We start from the raw sequence: 7,889 nt of genomic DNA, 5'->3' as shown, positions 1-7,889 counted from the left end.
GTGCTTTAGAGCCCAAATGTATTGTTAAGGCGCTGGTTCGGGCTTTTCATGAATTTTGGATTTGAGTTTGAGTGGTATTCAAGAGGAATAAAGTTAATAGAAGTGTAGGGCTTCTTGTTAGCTTTCCGTGGATATAAGGATCGTTGGAAACAGACTTATAACGAAGAAGTTATGGCGTTCAGAAGTTTTGTGGTTTAGCCGAGTACGCTGGGCGTACTGACCAAGGAGGGTCGCAAATGTTCTTCAGTGTACACTGGGCATACCATATGGACGCTGAGTGTACGCCAAACAGACCTGAACGCTATTTTAGGGTCTTGGACCCTATTTAAGGTCCTTATCTCATAACCTAACCCTAATACCTTTAGCCTCCATCCCTCTAAACCCTAGAAATCGACCCTAAGCCTCCATTTGAGTGATTCTTGATCATTTTGGTGATTTAGTGAGTTTTTGGTGTATATTGTGGAAGAAAGAGTTTCTTGAGGAAACATTTCTTGGCTTGGAGCTTATGGATCCAAGCCCTAATCATGTTGATCTAGCTCTAGAAAGCATAAAGTTTGAATCTTGGTGGGTTTCTCTAATGGATCTAGTGGGGTGATGACTTGTTGTTTTTTTTGGCTTTTGAAGAAGAAGGAGCTTTGAAAGAGAATGTCTTGAGCACCGAACTTTTGGATCTATGTTCTTCTCTTGTTGGTGCATCCTCCAGAGGTATCAAGTTTTGAACTTGCTTATTAGTGTGCTAGTTTTGTTTTTGGACTATTTTAGGGTTTTTGGTCCCAAAGCTTGAACTTTATGAGTGGTTAAGCTCCACAGCCTATTATATGTCCCGTTAAGTGTTTCTAGTGGAAAGGATTTATAAAAATGAGTCCTTGGATGTTAGAATCAAACCATGCCTAAGATATGGGAATTTTTGGGTAGTAAAGAGTGAGAATTTTTGTGTTTGGGACTTGATCAGCCATGCAAAGGCTTAAAGTCACGAGCTTTATTGAGTATGAGCCTTTATGGAATCCAGATCTAAGAGTATAGCTATGGTCTTATCTGATTAAGACCAAAAGAGTTAAAAAAGTAAATCTGGGCGTACGCTGAGCGTAAATCTAGTACGCCCCGCGTACTAGGTTAGTGTCCCCAATCAGGATTTGTGTGCGATGGAGTACGTTGAGCGTACCAAGGGAGGTACGCCCCGTGTAACCCAACTACAGACTTTTTGGGCTAAGTCTTATATTTGGCCCTAAGTGTTGGGCTAGGAGTTTGGGCGTGTTGTGCTAAATATTTGGACCAGAGGAATATGTATATGTGCCTTGGGCCCTTGAGTTGGGCTTGCCTCTTGGACTTCAGAGTTGGGCCTCAATAGAGTCCATTTATTATTGGGCCTTGGTGGGTCCAATGGGTTTTGGGGTTATTTGTGGACTAGTTAGTGGGCTACCTTTAGACCTAGAGAATGAGGGTTGGGACTTAGATCCTAATTTGAGATCATTGTAGATATGGCTCAGAGGTAGAGGCTGGTGCACAACGGCGACATTTGTAGGAGCCGTTCATCATTCGAGGTGAGTTTTCTCACTATACTTTACCTAGTGTGGTAACAGAGTTATGTGACAGAGTACTATAGAGTTATATGCCAGTGTATTTGCATGTTATTTATGTTTTGTGATTTATTGTGATATGTGATATGAATGATTCAGAGTTACAGAGTTGGGACTTTTAGGTCCCTAGAGTTAGGGCTGGAGGGCCCCACTGAGACACATTGACCAGAGGGTCGACAGAGTTTCAGCCTCGAGTGGCTATTATGTGTTAGAGTGGTATTTTGGGGAACTCACTAAGCTTCGTGCTTACCGTGTTATGTGTTATGTGTTTCAGGTTCTTATCAGGATCGCGGGAAGGCAGCGACTCGATTGTACACACCAGAGAAAAGGGTTACGAATGGGAATCCTGGATTTTGATAATGTTTTAAAAACTTTGTTGACTATTAAATGGTGTTTATTTAAAATGAAACGTGTTTTATGAAATTAAAAATGAAAAATTTGTTTGAGAATTTACGGTGTTACAAGTTGGTATTAGAGCCTTGGTTTGAGGGATTCGGATACACCTTCGGGTATGTCTGGACTCAAACTGAGGATTTGAGAAAAGTTTTTAAAAGGAACGGTTTTTCTAAAAAATGAGTAAGAGAATTTTAAGAGAAATAGGAATCGAGCAGTGTGTACAATCAGCCAGCGCCCGAATGGTGATTTCCCAAAATACCCTTACGTTGTGTGTTATGAATGATATGTGATATGTTATGCATGCTAGAGATTAGGCTAGGTACTTCATATTTTAGGTCTAGAGTGGCCTGATTTGCGATGCCTTAGCCTAGGAGTTACTGTTATCTATGATTTGCTTTTGAGTATGTGCGGAGTATGAGTATCCAGCAGGAATCCTTTTAGAGAGGGATTTGAGTAGAGGAGTAATCTAGGAGAAATACCTAGATGAGCAGTTGAGGAGCCTACTGAGAAGATAGTCGTATACCCACGAGGGGTGGAGTTGCTTGAGCTCGGTGATATCTTTTGATTACAAGTGTAGCAAGCAGAGTTGTAACCTAGAGTGGTGATACATGTTGATAGAGATTATTCGATGCCCGAATGCTGCTTGCTTCGTGATTTGTGGAACTCTCGATGATGGGAGTCAGCTACTAAGTGAATATGACGATATTCAGGAGGTAGACGGCTGGCATCATTAGGAGTTCTTCAGTAGCTGATGGCAGGGAAGTGTGAGAACCTAGGAAGAGCCTAGGGGGTGATTGTAGTCAGATGAGTGTGCTGACAGGGTAGAGCTTTTTGCTAGGGAGCGAACACATGTAACGGGATGGACGAACGATAAAGTTGAGTAGCTACTTAAAGAAATCTGGGATGGTCCGTGTGGAGAGTATGGGTAGATGTGGCAGGTAGTATGGGCCCGTACTACTGAAAGCAGAGGACCCATACTTGATGCAGGGAGTATTCTGGAGATTTTAAGTAGCAGATTGAGAAGTGATGTCATGGTTCATGTACCATGATTGGTAGCAGATTAAGAGGTGAAGTCATGATTCGAGTACCATGATTGGTAGTAGATTGAGAAGTGATGTCACGGTTCGAGCACCATGATTTATATCAGACCGAGAGGTGGCCACTTGGTTCGAGTACCATCATCGTGGTGGGTGGTTAGTGTTACCGGTTCTACCAGTTATTCCGTTATGTTTGGTTAAACTGAGATCAAATATGAAAGGGTATGGGGCCAGAGGGCCAATTTGAATGAATTTCTATGGACCATACCTTGAGAGGGAAATCGAGTTAGTTCCCGAGGAATTTTTGGTGAGATGTCATTTTGAGTCGCAAGACTCAAGGATAAGTAGAGGTGGTGTTTTTTTGAGGATTGCGGTATGAGCTGAGCAGTCGACCGATAGCAGAGATGCCACTTTCTGTGACCAGAGTTGTACTATTTTCTGTAAGGAGCAGGAGGGATATTGAGTTTCCGGTTTTAGAGTTGGAGGTAGACGCGGTGGGGTAGCAAGGGGTTGTGACCTTTTCACCAGAGTATTTGGGCAGTACGTTTGCTGCGAGGTATTCTTATCCCATGAGAGAATCATTAATGGGACTAAGATGGATAAGAAAAAAGAGGTGATTGAGGGTGATGTATTATTTTTTGGCAGTTCCCGGTGGCTAAGAGGAGTATATCGGGGCGGTGGCCCCCGTGGTCTATGTTGTGTATCGACAATGAGAGTGGGGTCTATTGATTTTATGAGTATTTCCAAAAACGGGTCGAGGAGTCAGAGTCCAGGTGTGTGATTATGCATCATTTTCTGGACCGAGAGTCAGATTTAATTTGAAGCAGTGAGGTACCCGACGGTGTGTCGGTTTGAGGCTTCGAGATGAATAAAGGTAGTCACGCTGGAAGGATTCTGAGATTTTTGGTCAAATTTGAGATATGTGGAGTTTCTTGGTTTCCATCAGGAAGATCATTAAAGCAATTACGTGACACATTCCAAGAGTCAAGTGTGAGATACCTGGTGAAACAGTCTATGGAATAGATTGTTTGTATACCAATTGGTGATGGTTCGAACCCTGAGTGGGGGAGAACTGGGTATTCTATTGAGAGGATCAACAATCCGTTAAAATGCGGTTATAGGATTGGTTATGAAGATTTGCAGTGCAGACACATGAAACCTGGGTATTTGGTGAAAGAGGTGAGGTTTGATGCAAGATGATGTATGTGTATATGCTTTCGAAAGGGTGAGTGAATCCACGACGGTTGGTCGTTGGTCAGAGAATTTGTTATGGATACAGATTTTTTTTCAGATTTGCAAATGTTGAGTTCGAGGAGATTGGGTTGATGAGTTTAGGGTGCAATAGCTGAGATTTGCGGGTATAGGTATAGATTGTGATCTATAGTTCAGGAGGGGCAACTATGGATTTGTCAACCAATTTCAGAGTTGGAATGAGTAGTTTCGCTTGGGTGGTGATTAGTAGAGGATGCAGCTTCGGAATCTAGTCAACGTGTTTTCAGTCAGTGATCTTTCATTCGTGTTTCAATGTGTGAGATGGGAATATTTTGAGGTTCCGAGTGCTTGAGTGGAAGAGGGTATCAAAGTACTGCGGGAAGCCGAGGTACTATCTAGTCAGCGAGAGAGTGTCATGATACTGTGGGGAGCCACAGTATTTGCTGGTTAGCGAGAGAGTGTGGTGATACTGTGGGGAGCCGTAGTATCTACCAGCCAGCGAGATGATGTGCGATACTGCGGGGAGCCGTAGTATTTGCCAAGCAGTGAGGGAGCATTGTGAAACTGCGGGGAGCCGTAGCTTTCACTGGTCAGTGAGAGAGCATTGTGGAACTGCGGGGAGCCGTAGTTTTCACTAGCCAGAGCATGACGCAGAGGAGTTCCTAGGCTTGGGTAGCCTTATCAGAGAGCCTGTAGGAATCTGGTAAACAGGACATGGGCGAGACTGGGGTCTCCCTAATGGTCAGGAGTCGTTGTATTATGAGTTAAGGTGTGGTTATCGCATTCATAAGGAATTGGATGTAGTGATGTACGCGAAAGTTGCGATTCATGGGTTATGAGTTTAGAGCTTCATTGGGACGAGTGATTCCAATTTCGCGTCGAGCCAGACTCTTGAGTTTGATTTGGCTCTAGTGGTGTAATGTGAAGGCAAGATGAGATTCTGAGCTTAGAGGTGGGTTCCTTTTGAGGGGTTTTGTGTGTCATCTGATGTTTTAGACCTGTGTGGGTCAGTTTGTTTGTATGGGACGGAACATGAGATGTATGAAGCTAATGAGTAGTAAACGACAGGGGTCGAGGGTGAGACGATTTTAGTTGGGATTTTATTATTTGCTTGGGACAAAGAGAACTTTGTGACTTGTGTGTCACGATGGGCCGAGATAGTTATTATGAGGAGGAAGCCGGTAAGTCGTTTTATTGGGTGTGCAGTGGGTAGCCCTTGAAGGTCCAACCATTGGGTCAGGAGTTGACCTGGTGTTCAGTGTCGGATGGAACATTTGAGAAGAGCTAGGGTTTATGATTCAGGGTGCCAAAGGATCGTTCCGAGCCGGCTTGACCGCTTTCTTGTGTCTGGGGATAGAATTTTGAGGATCATTTCCTTCAGAAGAGTTATGATAGTTGTTCAGGCAGTGGGTCCTTAGTGGGATATGACCTTTCCATCCCTTTTGAGTTGCGACCGGATCGATTCGAGAATCAGAATTGGTAGAGTATCCTTAGAGTATGTTATTCGATGAGCGATTAACATGATGATATTGCGAGGGTGGTCTAGCAGGGAAACAGACCAGTAGAGTTTTCAAGTTTTGGAGAGGCGGATTGAGTACCGCAACGGCAAAAGGGTCTGTCCTTCTTTGGGGTCGGGAGTTCCTGTTGGGTTTAGGTGTTTTTGGAAGAGATCGTTGTATGATATGGGGTTCTTTCGATGGTTCTTCCTGAATCATTGGGTTCGACCTATGTGTTGATAAGGAGCGATTTCGAGGGCGAAATCTATTTCAAGTGGGGGAGAATTGTAACACCCTGTTCTGGATTATTTTGTGATTTAAGGCCCGTGGGCCTTAATCCGAGTATGAGAAGGTTTTGAGGCATTGAAAGAGAAAGGTTATGCCCTTTTGGGATGTAGGTGAGGTAGGTTGTGTGATAAAAGAGTTCAGTTTGTGCTTTAGAGCCCAAATGTATTGTTAAGGTGCTGGTTCGGGCTTTTCATGAATTTTGGATTTGAGTTCGAGTGGTATTCAGGAGGAATAAAGTAAATAGAAGTGTAGGGCTTCTTGTTAGCTTTCCGTGGATATAAGGATCGTCGGAAACAGACTTATAACGAAGAAGTTATGGCCTTCAGAAGTTTTGTGGTTTAGCCGAGTACGCTGGGCGTAATTTAGAGTACGCTGGGCGTACTCAGTACGCTGGGTGTAATTTGGAGTACGCTGGGCGTACTGACCAGGGAGGGTCGCAAATGCTCTTCAGTGTACGCTTGGTGTACCATATGGACGCTGGGCATACGCCAAACAGACCTGAACGCTATTTTAGGGTCTTGGACCCTATTTAAGGTCCTTATCTCATAACCTAACCCTAATACCTTCAGCCTCCATCCCTCTAAACCCTAGAAATCGACCCTAAGCCTCCATTTGAGTGATTCTTGAGCATTTTGGTGATTTAGTGAGTTTTTGGTGCAGATTGTGGAAGAAGGAGTTTCTTGAGGAAACATTGCTTGGCTTGGAGCTTATGGATCTAAGCCCTAATCATGTTGATCTAGCTCCAGAAAGCATAAAGTTTGAATCTTGGTGGGTTTCTCATATGGATCTAGTGGGGTGATGACTTGTTTTTTTTTGGCTTTTGAAGAAGAAGGAGCTTTTAAAGAGAATGGCTTGAGCACCTAGCTTTTGGATCTATGTTCTTCTCTTGTTGGTGCATCCTCTAGAGGTATCAAGTTTTGAACTTGCTTATTATTGTGCTAGTTTTGTTTTTGTACCATTTTAGGGTTTTTGGTCCCAAAGCTTGAGCTTTATGAGTGATTAAGCTCCACAGCCTAATATATGTCCCTTTAAGAGTTTCTAGTGGAAAGGATTCATAAAAATGAGTCCTTGGATGTTGGAATCAAACCATGCATGAGATATGGGAATTTTTGGGCAGTAAAGAGTGAGAATTTTTGTTTTTGGGACTTGATCAGCCATGCAAAGGCTTAAAGTCACGAGCTTTATTAAGTATGAGCCTTTATGGAATCCAGATCTAAGAGTATAGCTATGGTCTTATCTGATTAAGACCAAAAGAGTTAAAAAAAATAAATCTGGGCGTACGCTGAGCGTAAATCTAGTACGCCCCGCGTACTAGGTTAGTGTCCCCGATCAGGATTCGTGTGCGATGGAGTACGCTGAGCATACCAAGGGAGGTAAGCCCTGCATAACCCAATGTGGACTTTTTGGGCTAAGTCTTATATTGGGCCCTAAGTGTTGGGCTTGGAGTTTGGGCTTGTTGTGCTAAATATTTGAACCAGAGGAATATGTATATGTGCCTTGGGCCCTTGAGTTGGGCTTGCCTCTTGGACTTGAGAGTTGGGCCTTGGTGGGCCCAATGGGTTTTGGGGTTATTTATGGACTAGTTAGTGGGCTACCTTTAGACCTAGAGAATGAGGGTTGGGACTTAGATCCTAATTTGAGATCATTGTAGATATGGCTCAGAGGTAGAGGGTGGTGCGCAACGGCGACATTTGTAGGAGCCGTTAATCATTCGAGGTGAGTCTTCTCACTATACTTTACCTAGTGTGGAAACAGAGTTATGTGACAGAGTACTATAGAGTTATATACCAGTGTATTTGCATGTTATTTATGTGTTGTGATTTATTGTGATATGTGATATGCATGATTTAGAGTTACAGAGTTGGGACTTTTGATTCCCTAGA

This window comes from Lactuca serriola, chromosome 5 (assembly GCF_051521515.1).
Source record: "Lactuca serriola cultivar US96UC23 chromosome 5, Lser_US96UC23_V15, whole genome shotgun sequence".
Taxonomy (NCBI): domain Eukaryota; kingdom Viridiplantae; phylum Streptophyta; class Magnoliopsida; order Asterales; family Asteraceae; genus Lactuca; species Lactuca serriola.
This window is presented reverse-complemented; position numbering follows the sequence as displayed.